The sequence below is a fragment of the Rutidosis leptorrhynchoides genome, chromosome 3 (assembly GCF_046630445.1).
Source record: "Rutidosis leptorrhynchoides isolate AG116_Rl617_1_P2 chromosome 3, CSIRO_AGI_Rlap_v1, whole genome shotgun sequence".
In the NCBI taxonomy this organism is placed as follows: Eukaryota; Viridiplantae; Streptophyta; class Magnoliopsida; order Asterales; family Asteraceae; genus Rutidosis; species Rutidosis leptorrhynchoides.
The window spans coordinates 449,584,862-449,608,166 of NC_092335.1; positions in this window are offsets into that span (position 1 = coordinate 449,584,862).

Genomic DNA, 23,305 nt, shown 5'->3' on the forward strand with positions numbered 1-23,305 from the left:
AGAGGCTAGATTAGTACTTTTTAGTTATGTAAACGATTATTTAAAGAAATTTAATCAGATATATCTGTAGCAAGATAATTTTTTTTGAAAAGCAAATGATTTTATTAAAAGCCCGACTGTTACAACGAAAAGCGATGCCCAAATTACTTGGGCCGCCAAAAAATTACACGAAGCTTACATTCGGTTGCAAGTATGCAACCAATCTATATACACGAAGAATTAAATTACAAGTCATGAAACACTAAGGTAGTAGCTTGGATTTGAGATCCATGTAAGCATTCGATCTTTTTCTCTTTTGATCTTGTAGAAAGCAATTCGAAGGACGGGGATTGTATCTCATTTAGCGCCATAGGAGAGGTCCATTTTTTGCCTTGAAAGACCAAATTATTCATATTCTTCCAAATAAGATAAGCGCTTATCCATCTAGTAGCTTGCCACAACGATTCACCGAATTTGGACGATGAAGGCGAGCTGTTTTCTCCTAGAATATCCGAAAGAGTTGTAGATACATAGGATCCAACATTCCACCATTTGAATACTCGAAGCCAAATGTCTTCAACACACGTACATGAAATGAGAAAATGTTCAACCAATTCTAACTCGTCATCACAAATAGGGCATCTTACGGAGTGTAAGTCAATGCCCATTTTGTCAAGTTCAAGCTTTACAGGTAACCTTCCTTTTAGAGCTCTGCAAATGAAGATTTCGACCTTTTTCGGTACAAGTTTGTTTCGAAGCGTGCATTGTTGAGAAGAAAATTGTCCCAGTACCTGTTCGCCTAATAAAACCGAGAGATGCTTGACCGTATATACACCGTTCATAGCAAGAGCCCATGTGATGATCCCTCCAAACTCATTTGGACGAATACATCATTCATCGATTTCACAGTGAAGTACTGACCTCTACATGATACGTTTTGTAAACATTGCATTCTTTTGAAAAGGCATACCATAATTGAATATCAAATTCCAAGGTTTTTAATGCTTAATGATTTCTACATATAGACAATCACCGTAATTAATAGTTTACAATACTACATCCGTTGAAAATGCAGTCAAGATAAGATACATGGTGGTGATTTTGTGAATGCAACGTTTTCTCGAATAAAGCATGTATGACTCCATGCACATAGCTTGTATCACATATAAGCAAACAGCGGAAGACTTTTAGAAACCTGAGAATAAACATGCTTTCAAGTGTCAACACAAAGGTTGGTGAGTTCATAGTTTTAATGTTGCGCATAATCTGTATATAAAGGTGGATCACAAGATTTCAGTTGTTTCATCCAGAAACGTTTATCAAAATATTTTACAAGATTGAGCACCCTGGTAACTAAACTTAACGTATATATAATAAGTACCCCTGTTTTAACATACATGCAACCAACATGTACAATACACGCAAACCAACGTGTACTAAACTCAAATAGCATACGTCTGTTTTATAGTTCAGGCTAGGGTTTCTATACCTGGAACAGACGGGGATGTCAAGCCCTATGGATCCATATACAACTACTCGCGCCCACCAGTTCTTATAACCGGCAGTTACTAGTTACCAAAGCTAAGGGATTTTCAGTTCAAACTCAGTGTAGAATTAAGTATGTACTTGTGTCCATTGTGTTTTAAATAAAGTGCATGTATTCTCAGCCCAAAAATATAGATTGCAAAAGCAATTAAAAAGGAGCAAATGAAACTCACTTTAGCAGCACATAAGGTCATTCACCGAAATGTGACCGAAACTCGGAATGCAAAATAACCGTAGATCTCAACCTACATAACATATGTTGGTCAATACATGTCTAACAAGCTAGGTCAGGTCATAGTGTATCACAATCCTAATGCTCGAGACCGTCATACAAAAGTTAACAAAAGTCATTTCAAAAAGTCAACCTGACCCAATATGATCTTTAAATCTATACATGTTTATTAAATTAACATAGTATAAGTCTTGATAGTTGAACGAATTTATAGTTTATCAAACTCAAAACATTATTTATTTCAAGAGTTATATTATATTTGAATGATCATGGCAATTGAATATATTTTAACATTTCATATCGTTTCCCAATACTTGTAAAACCAGATTATAGTGTTTATAAAGCTTTAAAACATGATAAGACAGTCAACTTTGACAATTGTTCAACAAGACGAGACGTGCCTTATATAAAAATTCATTTACTCGATTAGTAATATTTGAAAATTCAATTTATCAATCTTATAAACAACTTTTTAAATATCAATTGCAGATTCAAAAGCAATTTCAATTAATGTTAATTATAATTCAGTTGACCATATCTTTTAATCCGTTCATCGAAATCACGCGATTTCTAAATGAAAAGTTATTAATTTTTCGATAGCTTTCCAACGACATGCATATCTTATACTTTATATCAGTAGCATATGTATCAAATTCGTGATTCATCATAAACTATCTAACGATAAAATTAAAGCATACAAGTTTGCATAACATATATACTCGAGCACTAGACATGGATACACTATTAAATATATAAAAGATAAGATATGAATGCTCACGTATCAATATTGTGATTCAATATTGTAGGAAAGTACGTAGACGCAACGGAGATGATAAATACTAGATTTGACTCACGAGCATACCCCCGATCCATACCCATAACCTCCATAGCTATAACCCATAATTTCCTTAGTTCTATCCCACTTGAAAAACCATTTTGAAATCACTTCGACAGCACTCCGTCGTAATATTTTATGTATAATAATACTAATAATAATAATACTACTAATATTATTATAACTAGATTAATAATAATAATCTTAATAATAATAAATTATATAAATAATAAAATATGGAGTAATATAGATGAATGTTGATATGTGTGTGTGTAAAATGCACTGAACGAGTTCCATTTATAGAGAGTTCTAGAAATTAGACTCCATGCGATCGCATAGAGTCCCTTTGATATTATCATGCACTCGCATGACATACTTTAACAGCTCAGGATCTTTTAACTTACACTGTCGACACTCCTAATTCTACTCTATATATATATATATATATATATATATATATATATATATATATATATATATATATATATATATATATATTATTTAATATATAATATATTTAATCTTTAGAATTAATTAAATATTATATTATATTCTCGTGCATAGTTGATTTGTAATTTTAGCACCGATGAATTGTACGTTGACGCTCGACTTACGTACCGGTTCCGGTTTTTCGAACGTTCTTTCGTACGCTTAGAAAACTTGTACTTTACGTTTCGCGACACGTACCTTTATCAATAATTAAACTTATTTCACTAGTAATTATACTAATTGAAATATAACTTATTCATTTGAGTGTTTTGGTTATTTACTTATATGAATCAACGTCTCGTTATTTATCAAAGTATATTTAATTCAAAACATTTTATATCTAAGTTAATATTATATTTTTGTAAAATATATATATATATATATATATATATATATATATATATATATATATATATATATGATCATTTAAAATATAAACTTGTACACATTATATATATAATTGAAATATTTATAATATTTAGTTTTTCAAAACTAATTAGATTTCAAAGTTCATTTATAATCGTTTAATAATAGAAAAATATTATGTCGTATCACGTTTACGTTTTTGAAACACTATATATATACTTGTAATTTATAATATAAGCTTTAATTAAATCCTTCAACATTCATTAACAAAGTATCTTATAAAACGTTTTGATAATAAAGTTCTTTCTGAATTGAAAACGTTTTAGTACTAAATCAAATAAATATAATAACTTTTGTTTTTCAAAACTAATATATATTTAAGAATTATTTTGTTAAAAAAAATTAAAATAATGGAAAGCGTTATATCGTGTTTGAAAAGCAAAATTTATATATAATAGGTTTCAAGTTTCTAAATCATTAAATATTGATGAGGCGTGAGATAAAGTCCAAAGGTTAAATGAACGTACGAAATCATTTTAAGATAAAACGTCGATATTTATTTTCTAAGTTATCTATATCCCATAACCTTACTTTCACATTAAGTAATATGAAAGTTTAAATAGTTGACGCATATATAGGACATCGAATAGGAATTCCACTTACCCTTGTCTAGTTCCCGTTAATTGACACTTTGTTCTCACTTGTAAATCACTTTACCATTTATTCCGAATACCGTTAAAAAGAAGAGGTTTTCTAATTCAAAGTGAACCTCTCAACAGAGACCCGTAATCATATCATAATGTATCTTGATAATTCAATCATTTGATATTATCTTATAATTCCGTCGTCAAATACGATCATGTAAAGTATTATACCTAATACTTTGTTAACGTTTTCAAGTTATAATATATATATATATATATATATATATATATATATATATATATATATATATATATATATATATATATATATATATATATATATATATATATATATATATACACGTATATTTTCCAATCCAATTATAATGGTTCGTGAATCGTCAGAGTTTGGTCAAGGTTAAATGAATGTATGAATACAGTTTACACTTCTTGAGATTCAACTTAACAAACTTTACTTATCGTGTCGGAATAATATAAAGATAAAGTTTAAATTTGGTCAGAAATTTCCGGGTTGTCACAGCCCAGCTCCAGGAGTCTTTTTTACTGCTTCCCGAATTAAAGGAATTAAGCAGCCAGATCAGTTTACTCAGCTCACCATCTGTTTGACCGCATGGTATGCGAGACCACTTCCAGTTTGTGATTACGCAATCACTCGACTTGAACCACCGATCTTTGACACATACATTCTGATCTTCTTCCACCCTATATAACAGAGGAAAAGTCTTGCACAGCTTGTCATTCCCGATCCAATGTTCATGCCAAAACGAAGTAGAACCGCCATCACCTATTGTCTTGATGAAAGAGGTTGTAAAAGCAACTTGAAACTCATCAATATAAGAACCTGCAGAAATTATGTTACGCCAAATGCCAATTGGAGGAGAATGAAGGTTGTCATTCTCACCCAATAAGCCACCATTCGAACCGTATAAACTACGAATAACTTTGACCCAAAAAGAATCGGTTTCGATTTTGAACCTTCATCACCATTTCCCCAATAACCCGAGATTTTTTTTATTTTAATGAACCAATATTTAGCCCCCCATTCCTAAAAGAATTTAAGACGTTTTCTCATTTGACCCACGAAATGTTTTGACTCGAAACAGTAACCCCCTCCCCCCCCCCCCAGCCCCAAAAAAAAAAAAAAAAATCCTTACACTCTCAAGAAATTTTAGAACACTCGGTGGAGCACGAAAGAGTGAAAATTAGTACAACGGTAGACTTGTTAGGACCGATTTGATTAGCACTAATCTTCCTCCAAAGGACATCGAACGCATTTTCCAACTCGATAGACGCGATTTAAATTTATCAAAAATTGGATTCCAATGTTTCATCTTGTTCATTTTAGCACCAATTGGCAATCCGAGATAGATGAACGGAAGTTTGCCTACTTGACATCCGATATGTCTAGCCATTCTACTTACTTCCGAGAAATCAACTCCTACCCCATACAAGCAAATTTTTTGGAAATTGACTTTTAACCCCGATGAGAGCTCAAAACACTTAAGGAGATTTCTTAAGTGAAATGCATTCACCCTTCCCCATTCACCGAAAAAATTGTGTCGTCCGCATATTGTAAATGTGAGACAATGAATTTATCATCACCAACTTCTACCCCTTTAAAGAGATCTTTATCGCCTTCGAAAGTATGTTTAATCCTTCTGCCGTAATGATAAATAGGAAAGGAGATAAAGGGTCTCCTTGTCGCACACCCCTACCAAGTGAAAATTCATTAGTGGATGAACCATTTACAAGGATAGAAATAGATGCCGGTTTGAGACACGCACTAATCCATCTAATCAATTTATTACCGAACCCCATGCATTTCATAACCTCAAAAAGGAACTACCAATTAAGACTATTGAATGCCTTTTCAAAATTAATTTTGAAAATAATTCCCTTTCTGCTTTTGATTTCAAGTAGTCAATTGTCTCATTGGTTATTAAAGCACCGTTTAAGATGAACCGATCCTTTAGAAAGGCACTTTGTTCCGAACCCACAAGAGATGGTAATACTTTCCTCAAACGATTTGATAATACTTTAGCAACAGTTTTGTAGTAACACTCTATTAAACTAAATGGACGAAAATCCCTAAGATCTTCAGGATCTGATTTTTTTTTGGAACAAGTGTGACAAATGACGCATTGCAGCCTCTTGAGATTTTCCCATTTTCCCAAAACCAAGTGATAGCTTCAACAAGATCATCTTTTATAATATCCCAATTTTTTTTTAAAGAAACTCATATAAAACCCATCGGGTCCCGGTGCCTTTGTGCTTCGGCAATCTAAAACCGCGTCATGGATTTCTTTTTCAAGGATAGGACTTTCGAGTGAGTCTGCTTCAACCGGTGAGATGGATGGGTACATGAGATCTTCCAATGAAGGCCTCATTGAGTTTGGTTCATCAAAAATACTCTTGAAATGATCATAAGCCTCCTTTTTTATATCACTCGGGTTTTCATTCCAAGTACCGTTTATGTTGAGTCCTCGAATACTACATTTGTTATATTTATTTCGGATGAGCGAATGAAAGAATTTTTTGTTTTCGTCCCCCTTTTGTGCCCAACTGACTCGAGCCTTTTCCTTCAACATATTTGCTTTAATCTTGTCTTTGTCCATCCAAAATTTTCTCTCGTTTTTCCAAGTATCCAAATCACTGTCATTTAACTTTGTTGTTTCGGCATTAGGTTCAAACGACATTGCGGCTGTTTTGTGTTTTTTGATTTCTTTATCAATCTCACCAAATTTCTCTTTACTCCATGATCGTAGACACATTTTAACCGCTTTAAATTTGGTCATGAAATTTGAATCTATTCTGTTACCTTTGTAAACTGCACTTGACCACCTTTCTTTAATGATTTTCTCGACACCCTTTTCTTCAAACCATATATCAAATACTTTAAACAGTTTTGGTCCGAAATTCTTTTTTTCATCTTTAAGTACAAGGGATAATGATCAGACTTAGTTCTATCCAAAGCTACCGAAGAAAGATTCTCCCTTGAAAGATAGAACTTTTCCGAAACAAGGAAGCGATCCAATTTACTAAATTTAATCCCATCGTCACTAACACGTGTAAAGATTCTACCACCCATCAGAATATCCATTAGATTACATAATGTTATAAATTCATTGAACCATCGTGCCTTATGTTCTATAAATTCACAATTAGACCTTTCCGATTCTTTCCGAACATCGTTAAAATCACCACAAAGTATCCATGCCTCATCACTATCAACTAAATTACCCAACGAATCCCATAATCTTTTCTTTTTGCCATCATCATGCGGGCCATACACATTTAGCACATTTAAGATCATCCTACTGCTTTTCCATTTACCCTTAATCCCAATTGTAACGACCCTACTTTTTTCGTTATCTTTTACCGTTAATTATTTTACGACCGTTAACTTTTATTCGTGCCACGTCATTTCTATGACCTATATTATTATTTTTGTAATAATATATTAATTATTATGTGTTAAATGAATATTTGTATTCATATTTCAAATTGCACGTTTCTACGTGTCGTGGATTTCTATCCGGCGAATCTTTTCGGTTTTCAAACCAACGGTCAAACTTTTGGGATTTTTAAATCCAAATTATTTTAAATATGATATTTTGATGTCATATGAATATATATATAGTGTTTATATATTTTATGTGTCGCGTGTGCGTTATCTCTCCAAATATTTAATCGCGTAGCGGTGTTTTCGCATTTTGGGCTTCGTTCGGGCATTCGGGCCAAAAGCTATTGAACATTTATCAAATTTGGACCACAAAGGGGCCCACCCCATCAAAATTTCAGCCAAAATCCCCCCTTTACCCAATTTTTATTTTTTTAAACTTTTTATTTCATTTTATTTTCTCATTTCTTTTTCCTTAACCTAAATCTAGCAAGTCTTTTTCTCTCATCTTGCTCCTCTTCTCTTTTTTTTTTTGGCCGCCACTTTCATATCACCATCATCATCAATTGATCATCTTCTAGTACTTGGTTTAAGGGGCTTTTTACATAATCGGATTCATCTCTTCAATCTCTACGCGTCCATATTCATCTTTTCTTGATTAGGGTATAAACCCTAACCCTAAATTTTTGATTTTTCTTTAATTTTACTGTTTTTATATGTTATATTGATAGTATGATGATTATATGTTATTGTATTGTTGATAGTATGCGTAGAAATGCTCGTTAATTCATGTTTTCGGTTTGATTGATTTGGGACAGCGGTTTGTTTATTGTTTATGTAAACACAACTGATATAAAAGTGAAATTAAAGTGTCTAGATGAGTTCCTCTCATCAAGACATTAATTTTAGACTCCGGATTCATGTTATTTCGATTCCCGGAACATAAGTTATGATCAAAATGGTGTTTAATTGAAATTAAAATATGAAAACGAATTAGTACAGGTATGGTCTGACTTTGTGACCATTTTTAAAGTCTTTAGGGTGTACTAGTGTGTTAGGATTGATGATTGGATGAACATTCATGTTCGGGTCATCGAAATCCGAGCCACGGATCACCCGTTATGACTAAAACATGTTTTTGAACGGATTAAAGATCCAAATTGAGTAATGGCTGTAAGTCACGACTTAGTGGCTGTTCTTGAGATTTTCTTGAGCACACTAAGGTGTCGGGTGGGTTGGTTAGGCGAAGATATATATAAGACTCGCCGAAAACTGATTCCCGGGGCTCAAGTTATGACCCGATGAACTTTTAATTAAAACTTATGGTTATGAAATAAGACTTATGATATGAATAATGATTTTCATTATTAATAAATTACTTATGATATAAAAGTAATTATTTTAATTTAAGATTTATGATATACATATTTATTATATCATTTATTAATTAATTATGATTAATGAAACTTTAATTAAACTTATGATTAATAATACTTTTATTATTAATGAAAAGTACTTATGGTAAGTATTAAACTTATATTATGAGGTGATTATAATAAGACTTATAATAAGAATAAATTTATTATTTAATTATTATAAGATTTAATTATTATTTAATTATAATTTAATTATTAAATACTTATGATTTATTGATTATAATTAGAAACTTATGATATGATTAATAATTCATTATTAATTAATAATACTTATGATATGATTTAAAACCTATTATTAATTAATAATACTTATATTATGATTAATATTTAATTAATTAATTAAATACTTATGTTATATTAATTATAACATTTAAACTTATGTTAACTTTAAAAATTCATTTTAATTTAATTAAACTTATGTTATGATATAATTATACATATTTAACTTTAATTAACATTATAACTTATATTATTATTATAACTTATACTTTTAAAATTAATGTTGACTATGTTTGACCGAGGTTGACTTTTGAGTTGACTTTTAGTTGACTTTGACTTTCAGTTGACTTTTATTGACTTTCTAAATAAGGAAACTTTCCTAATTTAAAACTTTCTAAAAATAGAAACTTTCAAAATTTGGAAACTTTCCAAAAATAGAAACTTTCCTAAAATAGAAACTTTCCAAAAATAGAAACTTTCTAAAAATAGAAACTTTCCAAAAATGGAAACCTGCTAAAAATAGAAACTTTCTAAAAATAGAAAGTGTGTGTCCGTACGCTGTTTCGATTAAACCGATGCATGTTGAGTATTGTTCTATGTTTACTTGCAATATGTACAATAGCTATCATACTAAGACTTGACCTAAGTTAGTTATTTATATCGACCTGCTTTATTTATAGGTCGGAGTTGTGATCATTCCTGATCACTTTATTTCGATTGATGTTCGCTTATTTGTATGGTTACTTCGTTTGCTATTAAGGTGAGTTATAGTCCCATTTTTCTATTTTAAATCTTTTGGGATGAGAATACATGCATTTTATTTTTACGTATTGGACACAAGTAGAAGTTGGTTTAAATTATTCATTGTGAGCCGAACAAAAATATTCCATAATCTGGTAATTGTAATTACTGGTTTCTACTGGTGAACGCGAATCCTACGGATAGATCTATCGGGTTTGACAACCCCATTTCGAGCTAGTCACGCTAGCAATTTATAATCGGAATGTTTAGTACTTCGTATTTTGTTGTAGATACACTTGTTCGGTGTATATTATTTATTGTGTTTGGCAAGGGTAAATAAATGGTTAAAGTGGTTACCAGGTGGCTCACGGAAAATGGAATAATGTTTTTATATGTTTTCTAGCATATAATTTTGTGATCCAAAAAGGAGTTTTTATGTTTTCAAACATAAATTTTTATGGTTTTTATTAAATGTTGTTTGCAATATTAAACCTATAATTCACTCAACATTTTTGTTGACAGTTACTCGCATGTTTTATTCTCAGGTTCATGATTGACTGCTTCCGCTGTGCTTAGAGAGTCTGCATATTTATGATGGCAGCCTTTGTTAAACAATAACTTGCATTCTATTTTGATACATTTAATAGCGGATGCTGTTGACTTTGTTTTGGTCAACTTTTGGTTAAGTAATAATGTATGGTTTTTCTAAACTTACATATTTTGATAGGTTTCCTTTATAGGAAATCATTTTTAAATAAAGAATGCAAGGTTATTTATTAAATTCATATAGAGTTATGATCAAGCTGTGGGACCAAGATAACGATGGTCGTCAAGTGTACTTTGACGGGTCGTTAAAGTTGGTATCAGAGCTTTGGTTGTAGGGAATTAGGCTGCATTGATGTCATTACCCGAGTCAATAGGGTGCATTAGTGAGTCTAGTCTACAGCCCGGCCTATAATATATTATTATATATGATTATTTGTATCGTATTGGTATGTATATTGCCATCATACATACATCTCTATTATGTTCTGAATCCGGGAGGAACTCCCATTCCGATTTAAACGTATTCTCTGACTCATGCAAACTTATCCTTATAAGAACACCTCGGGTAGTGAAACCGTGGGATGTCATTCTTGACTTCTTAAATTCTCGACATTTCTATGTCATCTATTATGGTTATGTATATAACGTTTGAGTTATATTACGCGAGATGTCATTCTTGACTTTTAAATGCTTGGCATTTCAATGTCAGCTATTATGTTTAGGTATATAACATTCTTGTTATATTACGTGCCTTTGTGCCGTTGTGCCGTTGCGCTTTGGTTTTTGAACTGGAAAATGTTTTAGAGATTCTTGGTACTTCGAAGATATTTTTATGTCATCGTTACTCCTATTCGTTACTTATGATGTTTTTGGTCTCTTGTGCTATCCTTAGCATATTGTCTAAGAAATTGTTTTAGAGAAATTGTGTGGAAATCCGAGGTTGATTGCGTGTCTTGACCTCATGTAGTGCTATTGGAATGGAACTATGAATTAGTGAAATATAATGGCGTCAGGCCAACGTGATTATATTACGTTAATTCATAAAGAAGTCCCAATATTGTGACATGAGGAATAGAAAGCGAGTCAAAGAAAATTTTTACACTGCTCATTCAGAAATTCCGATGTATTACAGGGGTAGGGAAAATATTCATTATCTTATTTGTTGATATACGAGAAGCTCGTTTTAACCATATTATCTATATCATACTTTATCCTCCATAACTCGCTTGTTAGCAACAGCTTCACTCGGGAACAGTTTTGGCCCAAGGACTTATGTCATAGTGATAGTCAAAACAACATTTAACTCATTGGTTTTCATGACCTCGTAACATTTATTGGTCAAATGTCGCACGACGATTCAAGTCCTTTATTCGATCTTCCACGATCTTACTTCAACTTGTAACCTCTGAAATATAGATACTCTGTTTAATCATCGGGAGTTTTACACATTTGTTTAATTGGGCGGTTCTCATGAGATTTATGGGCGAATATAAGTAATGAAATATTTTGTCATGTATACAATTTATAAAATCATATATGTACGTATGGATTTAAATGAATAAATTTACCCTTACCTATTTTGGCTAGTATATACTAAATCTTACCTTCAAAATTATTTTAAAACCACTCATTTATTGAGCTGTTTGGCTAAGTCAATTTGTTTTATATAAAATGGTACACGTTGTACATACTTCTAAATTTACTAAGAACTTCGTTCCATTTATGTTGTCACATCAAACGTTTAAAACTTTTTCAAAACTCCTTTGATTGATTTTATCAAATTTTTGCATTACCCTACAGAGTGTTTGGATCACAGTTCTTCTCATCCTCCATTTAAGGATGAAACTTACCATTAAGTTCATTAATAGAAACTCTTACACCACTTTGGATGCCGATTTTATAAAATTTGTTGGAAAGTCTTTGCGCTCATAAAATTTTCCCTCTTATGGTTGGACATGGCCGAAACGTGGTCCGATAAATCAATTTTCTGGGGTACACTCGGTGGTCACCCTATTGTATAAAAGACGTTAGGTGGGTTTTTACCCCAACTGTTGTTATAGTGGGTATCATGGATATATATTACGCTAGACCGTTTGAGGAGTTTCTACTCTCAATATTAGCTGTCAACCGCAACACCCTCGTAAACATCAATCCTAGGATTCAATACTTTGAGGTGCACGAAATTATTTTTGGGAGATTCATCTCACCTGGAGTCGGCCATTCTTTATAACTCGTGATTCGCGTTCTGTTCACCCGCACATAAATTTAAGAATATGGATGAATCCTAGACTTCCTCGCTCATTGTACAAGGAGGTTCAATCTCGTTGATATATCACACCTTTCGTACGTCTTCCTTTCGGAAATGTAATGAAAATTTACTTTGAAGTCCATGATCCTCATTATCTCCTTTGAGAGAATTGCCTTATATATATCTATGCCACCGATGTAACTACTCCATATATTTCTTCCTTCATTGTTGCAACTATATTTCATTCATCCCAGTTTGTCCCGTTGGGGAGCTCCTGTTTTGTTCGTTAAGAAGAAAGGTGGTTCGTTTCGATGGTGTATTGATTATCGCGAGTTGAACAAGCTTACTGTTAAGAACCGTTACCCTCTTCCGAGAATTGATGATCTGTTCGATCAACTTCAAGGTTTGTCCGTTTATTCTAAGATTGATCTTCGTTCCGGTTATCACCAATTGCGCGTTAAAGAAACTGATATTCCGAAAGCCGCTTTCCGTACCCGTTATGGTCACTTCGAATTCCTTGTTATGCCGTTCGGATTGATAAATGCACCTGCTGTGTTCATGGACCTCATGAACCGTGTGTGTAGACCCTATTGAAATGCCCCGTCCTAATCCATCTGGACGAAGTCATCAACATTTGATCCCAGAGCGATAATCGACTCCAAGTAATGTCCTTAAAATGAGCAAATGCACAGCGGAAGGTTTCTTTCATACATGAGAATAAACATGCTTTCAAGTGTCAACCAAAAGGTTGGTGAGTTCATAGGTTTATCATAAAACAATAAAATTAATCATATTGATAGACCACAAGATTTAAATGCTGCATGGTACAAATGGGCCCAAATCCTATACCCACCTGTAATGTACATGCGATATCTTTTAAATACAGTACACCTTTCTCGTGTACGCAAACCATTTTTCATAAATCTTAATAACCGTACACATATCTCGTGCACAAAAACTAATACACATAACCTGTGTATAAAAATCATTCTCTCGATACATAACATTCACATCAATTGGTGGCAATTATCATGTCCACATAATTCAATGGTGGCAATTATCATGTCCACATAATTCAACGGTGGCAATTATCATGTCCACATAATTCAATAATAATCCGCAGAACTTGTGTCTGCATAATAATTCATTCAAGGAATGTTTTGCTTGTGTCTATCTTGTCCAACATTTATAAAAGCATTTCATGTATTCGCAGTTCAAAATATATTTCAAAGCATTTAATTAAGAATTTGTAAAAACATCGCATGTATTCTCAGTCCCAAAAATGTAAAGAGTAAAAGGGAATTAAATGAACTCACGCATATAATTATTGTAAAACAGTTAATAAAGCATTTGCATGTATTCTCAGCCCAAAAACGTAAAGAGTAAAAAGGGAGTAAATGAAACTCACACATATAAATTATTGTAAAACAGTTAATAAAGCATTTGCATGTATTCTCAGCCCAAAAATGTAAAGAGTAAAAGGGAGCAAATGAACTCACGCATATAATTATTGTAAAACAGTTAATAAAGCATTTGCATGTATTCTCAGCTCAAAAACGTAAAGAGTAAAAAGGGCAAATGAAACTCACGCATATAAATATTGTAAAATAGTTAATAAAGCATTTGCATGTATTCTCAGCCCAAAAATGTAAAGAGTAAAAAGGGAGCAAATGAACTCACCATACTGTATTTCGTAGTAAAAATACATATAACATCATTGAACAAGTGTAGGGTTGACCTCGGATTCACGAACCTCATTTATATGTATATTAACACATATAATGGTAACCGAACAAATTTAGGTATTATTATTAATTGTTATTTTAGTAATTCGTTCGTTTCATTAATAGCTAAATTAACTATTTTTTTTTATATATACATTAAATGGATAATTAATATTTATTACAAACATATTGATATAGCTATGTTTTATGTAAATAATATATTTTTATATAGAATATCTTTATTTGATATATCAATAATACTAATAATAATAATGATAAAAATAATAATTGTTAAAAATAATAAAGATGATAATAAAAATAATGAGAATTCTAATAATAAGAATAATGATAGTTCTAATAATAAATATGATAATTTTTATAAAAATTTTAGTTTCAAATATAATACTACTTACCTTAAAAATGATAACAATAATAATAAAAATAAAAATGAGTAATAAGTAAACTACCTCAAAGGAGTAATCCTTAAAAAAATTCCCAAGTCCGGGTTTGAACCCGTGACGTCCCGCTAACCCAATAATATCCTTAACCATTCCTCTATTTATTTATTTCCTGACATAAATCGCCCATTAAACCTTTTAAGCCATAAAACCCTGTTTCCTTCTTCTTCTCCTTCTTTTTCTAAAAAGAAATCCCCCATCCCGGGCTCGAACCCGAGACCTCTCATTAAACCCTAACTGTAGCGACCCGTCCTTATCCACCTGGACGAAGTCATCAACATTTGGTCCCATTGCGATGATCGACTCCAAGTAATATCCTTAAAATGAGCTAATGCACAGCGGAAGACTTAATTCGTACCTGAGAATAAACATGCTTAAAAGTGTCAACCAAAAGGTTGGTGAGTTCATAGGTTTATTATAACAATCATTTCAATATATTAATAGACCACAAGATTTCCGTTTATAAATATATGTACACTCGCAAGTGTATAAAAGTATTCTATAAGCTGTAGGCACCCGGTAACAAGCCTTAACGTTCATATTTTACCCTCTGAAGTACACCAGATCAGGTGTGTTTAAAATAACCTCGAAGTACTAAAGCATCCCATAGTCAGGATGGGGTTTGTCAGGCCCAATAGATCTATCTTTAGGATTCGCGCCTACCGTACATAGACAAGTAGTTTAATGTTACCAAGCTAAGGGTATATTTCTGGTTTAAACCCACATAGAATTAGTTTTAGTACTTGTGCCTATTTCGTAAAACATTTATAAAAACAGCGCATGTATTCTCAGTCCCAAAAATATATATAAAAGGGAGCAAATGAAACTCACCTAATGTATTTTGTAGTAAAAATACATATGACTACGTTGAACAATTGTAGGGTTGACTTCGGATTCACGAACCTATATTCAATCATGTATATTAATACATGTAATGGTAATCGAACAATTATATATTATTAGTGATTCTATTTGTTATTTTATATTTTGTTTTATTAATAACTTAATTAGATATATTTATCTTTATATAGATAATTAACATTTATTACAAAAGTATTAATATGGTTAGGTTTTATGTCATAAATATATTTTTATATAGAAAATCTTCATTTGATATATTAATAATACTAATAGTATTAATGATAAAAATAATACTAATTATGATAATTCTAATAATAATAATGATAATTTTGATATTAATGATAAAGATAGTAATAATAATAATGTTTGTAATGATAATACTAGTAATGTTTAATGATAATACTAATAGTTATGATATAACTTTTACTAGTAATAATAAGTAATCTGATAATAATAATAATGATGATAATAATAATAATAATAATAATAATAATAATAATAATAATAATAATAATAATAATAATAATAATAATAATAATAATAATAATAATAATAAGTGATAAGTAAACTACCTCATAGAAGTAATCCTAAAAAAATGCTCAAGTCCAGGTTTGAACCCGCAACATCCCGCTAACACGATAACATCCTTAACCAATCCTCTCCTTATACATTTCTGTTTTAATACCTAAACTAAATCTTTTAACCCCTTTTAACTAAGCTCATTCCATATTCATAAAACCTGCATCGACTTATCATAATCACGACATTATAACTTCGTCATCATCAATCTTTGAACATCCCAGTCATCATTATCGATCATTACCAACTTCCATCATCAACATCTCGTTATATTTCGCTACTCACTATCACTACTTAGTCTATATCATTTTCATAACTACTTCGTGGTCATAATCTTTCGTGAATCAGAATCATCATCATAATCAATGAGTCTTAACATCATTATCGTACATCAATAACTTTGTTTTCACGTATAAGAATTGGAGTATTAGCCATGTTATCCAATATCTTTACGGCCCATAGCTTAATAATTAAATTAATTGTGAAGCCCAAGAAGAAGTTTAGTCCAACCCATATCTCTGTAATGTTACCTTTAACTAGATTGGATCGTGGGATTCGGTTTTTAGGGTATAATCCCGTATTTTTCATTCTTCCACTTCGACTGAACATCAAATCTTATCACCATCGTACGTAATATATCATATTATCAACACATGTTATCATCATCATTAGCATTAGAATTACTAATCGCATGTGAACATGTGGGTTTGATATCCTAGACCCACTACAGACAAAGTAGATTATTTAAATAGTCAAGTGGGAACCTTTGTGCGTTACTTTCGGTCATAGATAAAGAAGATTAACAACTCAAAAGTCCAAGCTGATTATTACTTCTAATATTTTAATGACATGATGATTAATTTAAGTTTTAAAGAGACACCTTTGTTCGACAGAATTGCAATAAGTATACAAGGAATTGTTTTTTTTTTTGGCAGCTGTAACGAGCACAACAAGGAAGAAAAAAAATAATTACTTTGGCTTAGCTTCGTACAGAATTGATTCATATGGCAGCAACTACAGCAGTTAGTATGAAGGTATTGTGTGTTGCAGGAGAAAGAACGAAGGAGAGGGAAAAGCTAGTAGTGATTCAAGGAAGTGATGGTGGTAGTTTGTTGTGGTGATTGTAGAAGCAAGGTGGTGATCTTGGTGATGTGGCCGTGGCGGTTTACTGCAACAAAAATAGTAATAAAGGGGTGATGGTACACGATGGTTTTCAAATAGAAAAATAAGAAGTAGCTGTTGGTGTCGATCGTGGTGTTGAGTTGCTTGACAAAAGAGATGGTGGCGATTTAGAATGGTGGAAGTAAGGGTGGTGAAAGTTGGAGTTGTGGTTTGATGGTCTAGTTTTTGGTGGCAGTTAATAAAAGCAAAATAATAGTAGTGTTGTTATCGTTGAGTTCGAACACAAGACAGGAAAATAAAAGTAAAACGTAGGTGGAGATGATTTGTGATGATGGGTGGTTGTCTGTTGGTGTTGAAAAGGTTAGGAGGCAAGGATGGTGGGTTAGATGTGTTGTGGTGGTGTTTATCGATCAACAATAATGAAAAAGAAAATATATAGTCGATGGTTGTGGTTTGTTGCTATGGTGGTGGTGAGTGTTGTTTTGTCGACAACTATAGAAGTAACAAAAGAAAGTAATTTCACAAATGGGTTTAAGGTGGATCAATGAGAGTGTTGAAGGTGATGACTCGTTGGTGTTTGTTCTTGGTCAGAAACAAGAACATGTAATCTGCTGCAGTATGAGTCGAACAAGTATTAAGTAAATGATGATCTTTGGATTGAACCGAATTAGTAAACAAGTAACTTGGTGATGTTGTTCACGAAAAGAAATAGAGAGGATAAGGGAGGATAGATGGTTTAGTGGTGGTGGTGAGGGTTCGGTTGTGATTGTGATCGAGCAAGAGAAAGAGGAGGTTATAATTTGCAGTTTAAAGTTGCTAATTGTGGTGATTGATTGGAAGAAGAAAGTGAGTATAGTTATCACACAAGTACCTATATATGTTGTTTATAAAATGAATATGTATAAGTATATAATATAAATATCTAGTATAATGAAATGGTGGTAAATCAAACACAGTGCATATATGTATATCCGCAATTAGTGGAGATATGATTAGATATATAGATATTTAAGTACAGATATATCAAACAATCAAACAAAAATTTGTTGATTTAATCAATCATTCTGGACCCTCTACTCCATTTCCACTTTGTCGATAGAATCTTCCAGTACAATTAGGAGATAGGAAAAATCAATTGAATGATATGTATAACATTTTATTTACACGTAATTCTTTATTTTTATATATTATATTTAATATTAATAATTACTAAGATGTATAATAAATATTAATAACAATCATAATAATTATTAATAATAATGATTATTAATACTTGTTTTGATATTAATAATAATAATATTGATATAACAAATTAATACTTAATTATTTACATAGAATGAAGTATTTATATATTTTAGTCTTATTCCTTTTAAAAGTTTGTCACTTACTTGTTTAATATCAATCAATTGAAACATTAAACGAGTATTACAATCATTTAATATTTATTTTTAATATACATTATTTATATATGGATATGTTTTAAATAATAATTTGTTATAATATCATATTTCATAACATCAAAATTTAATATTTCAAATTATACTTCCAATTATTATATATATATATATATATATATATATATATATATATATACACACACACACACACATATCTATTTACAAATACTTGTTCGTGAATCGTCGGGAAGAGTCAAAGGGTAAATGATTATGCATAAAATAAAATAAAATAAAAATTTTTAAGACTCAACCTAACAGACTTTGCTTAACGTGTTGGAATCATATAAAGATTAAAGTTTAAATTTGGTCGGAAATTTTCGGGTCATCACAGTACCTACCCGTTAAAGAAATTTCGTCCCGAAATTTGAGTGGGGTCGTCATGGTTAACCATAAAAATGTTTTCATGACGAATATGAGTTGATAAATAGAGTTTTATCATTATTGACTAATATAGATAAAATGATTCGATTACTTGAAGCGTATGAGTGGAGCTATTACAAAAGATCGAGATGGAGATTTAACTTTTGACGTAATAATAGTGAATTTACGGAATTCGTAGAATTTAAGGAAATCTTCTAATCAGAAAGAAAATGTAATCGCACTATTTATTAGCAGATTGTCGGAGTTACGGAAGAACAAAATATTAAGGTAATATTTTTGTGATATGCTTAGAGATTAAATAGAATGAAGGAGTTATGTAACATGGTACATGATGACGTTATGATTTGCTGTGAACCATCATCATGTTTCATTAGAAATTCAGCATGACTTACTGTAATATAATTACGTTGGCCAAGCGTCATTATATTAAACTAACTCATGCTTCAATTCCCAACACTTCTCCAGAAATCATTCATAAATTAAATCTTAAATTTTATAGAAGGACAGAAACTAAAACAGTTTCTTTTATGATATAACATAGATAGTACGAGGAGATAGATAATTTCGGATGAAAATATTTATGAAAATATCTTCAGAAATGTCGAAGATATTTATGATGATATTTTGGAATTTCATAGTTCGAAGGTTGATAAAGAAAATTTTCCGCAAGATTTTTAACATGACTTCGGAGCAAAATATTCTCTAAAGATTCCATCGGATCCAGAATTACCTGGATTCTTTAAATATAGGGTTTGGTCCCTGTATTTGTCCTTAGTCTCCTTCATGGTTAGCTCAATCCGTTTTTCAGTACCAAATTCTCTATCGAGCATTCCCAACATTCCATTCTTTACTATCAAACTTTTGGTCATTCAGACCATCTACAATTTTGCTGTTTCCTCTGCATTTAATGCTACCATATCTAAATCTTTGGTTATCAATCTGAGGTGGTTTCAAGAGAATTGTGTTTTTAGATGATTAAACGCTGATTGTAATCGTCCAAGATACAAAAGATGTTTAAGATGAAATCAAGTGGCAAACTTATATATCAAAGTTATAATAAGGCTAATCCGAATGAAACTCGAAGTTGATTTGATGGAGCTGTGACAAAATTGGCTAATTTTGGAAAGGTATTGTAAAGTTATTTTTGGTAATAACACGCCAATGGATCTGGCACAGTTTTGAATTCAAAGTATGGCTTTGAAAGATGTAGGAATCTAAAAGTGATGTCTTCTATTAAATCTTGACTTGGATTTTGATCGGTCAAAATCCGAATATGAAATTAAATTTGAATGAAAATGGTTATTCTTTGGTAAACGGATATGAATATCTGTGGTTGTAAGTAGGATAATAAATGATTGTTGAATCGGATTTGAAGAATGTACAGTGTAACTTATTAATGTGAAATCTAAATATTCCTCGCGTATTACCTACCCGTTAAAATATTTTCACCATTAACAGTTTGTACAAAAGAACTTTTTATTACAATCTTTATGAGAATATATATACATATATATTTTCTTCAGATGTAATCATGGATTTAATGAGTTAATATGATATTAAACTCATATGATTTTGGGTTTGAGCTAGAATAAGTAATCTCTAAAACTATTAGGAACCACATATTCTTCGCATAATATTTCTTCAATGAAGTTATGGATCAATACTTCATCGTTCATTATTATTGGTACTCCTTGGTATCTATGATTCGTATGATGTTGATGTTCGAGGTATAGATTGTGATGTCGAGACGTTTGATGCGGATGTTGTTGTTAGTGGTACCGGTGCTGTTGATGCTGGTGACATTGCTGAAACTGGTACATTTTGCACCAGATTTTCCAAAGCTACAACTCGGGCGCAAAGCTCGTTGACTTCTGCTATTACTCCGGGATGACTGTCGGTCGAAATGAGCGAGTGAATAAGGTTTTGAGATAGTATATAATCATGGAGATATATTCGGGAAATGAGAGAGAAAATGGTATTTCGAACAGGTCCGCCGGTAAGTGCTTCAGATTCTTCACCGAGAGGGCAACAAGGTGGATGGAAGGGATTGCCTTCTTCTTGTCTCCAATGATTAAGTAAGCTACGAACCCATCAGATGAATTGGGGATGGCTGATTGGTTGATTCATTCTGGTGACACAACTTTCGAAGCTTAAGTGGACATCCATATTGGAATAGTTGTCGGAATTCGAGGAATTTGAACAAGTGGTGAGTTTCATTTGGTACAGTTAGATAAAGGGTTTTCGAGATGAAATGAATTTCGGATGTCGGATGATATTCTATCTACATAGTATACCTGTACGTAGTACAGAAGATCCCGTGGATTACGGAGAGAATTAAGGAAACGTGTCAGATAAAGTCTACAGTAACAGATACGCTAAGATATGAATTTATCTGTACACTATCTATCAAATAAGTGCATAAAGTCGTGTCTAAACTTAGGGATGATAAGCAAGTAATTTTCCACTAGGAATGATAAACAAAACTTATAATAGGCAGCTAAGGTCGAAGTCCAGACTCGCTAATGCATCCTAACAACTATCAGTTAGACACACTAATGCAAGACCTGGTTCACTAGGACCAACGCTCTGATACCACCTGTAGCGACCCGTCCTTATCCACCTGGACGAAGTCATCAACATTTGGTCCCATTGCGATGATCGACTCCAAGTAATATCCTTAAAATGAGCTAATGCACAGCGGAAGACTTAATTCGTACCTGAGAATAAACATGCTTAAAAGTGTCAACCAAAAGGTTGGTGAGTTCATAGGTTTATTATAACAATCATTTCAATATATTAATAGACCACAAGATTTCCGTTTATAAATATATGTACACTCGCAAGTGTATAAAAGTATTCTATAAGCTGTAGGCACCCGGTAACAAGCCTTAACGTTCATATTTTACCCTCTGAAGTACACCAGATCAGGTGTGTTTAAAATAACCTCGAAGTACTAAAGCATCCCATAGTCAGGATGGGGTTTGTCAGGCCCAATAGATCTATCTTTAGGATTCGCGCCTACCGTACATAGACAAGTAGTTTAATGTTACCAAGCTAAGGGTATATTTCTGGTTTAAACCCACATAGAATTAGTTTTAGTACTTGTGCCTATTTCGTAAAACATTTATAAAAACAGCGCATGTATTCTCAGTCCCAAAAATATATATAAAAGGGAGCAAATGAAACTCACCTAATGTATTTTGTAGTAAAAATACATATGACTACGTTGAACAATTGTAGGGTTGACTTCGGATTCACGAACCTATATTCAATCATGTATATTAATACATGTAATGGTAATCGAACAATTATATATTATTAGTGATTCTATTTGTTATTTTATATTTTGTTTTATTAATAACTTAATTAGATATATTTATCTTTATATAGATAATTAACATTTATTACAAAAGTATTAATATGGTTAGGTTTTATGTCATAAATATATTTTTATATAGAAAATCTTCATTTGATATATTAATAATACTAATAGTATTAATGATAAAAATAATACTAATTATGATAATTCTAATAATAATAATGATAATTTTGATATTAATGATAAAGATAGTAATAATAATAATGTTTGTAATGATAATACTAGTAATGTTTAATGATAATACTAATAGTTATGATATAACTTTTACTAGTAATAATAAGTAATCTGATAATAATAATAATGATGATAATAATAATAATAATAATAATAATAATAATAATAATAATAATAATAATAAGTGATAAGTAAACTACCTCATAGAAGTAATCCTAAAAAAATGCTCAAGTCCAGGTTTGAACCCGCAACATCCCGCTAACACGATAACATCCTTAACCAATCCTCTCCTTATACATTTCTGTTTTAATACCTAAACTAAATCTTTTAACCCCTTTTAACTAAGCTCATTCCATATTCATAAAACCTGCATCGACTTATCATAATCACGACATTATAACTTCGTCATCATCAATCTTTGAACATCCCAGTCATCATTATCGATCATTACCAACTTCCATCATCAACA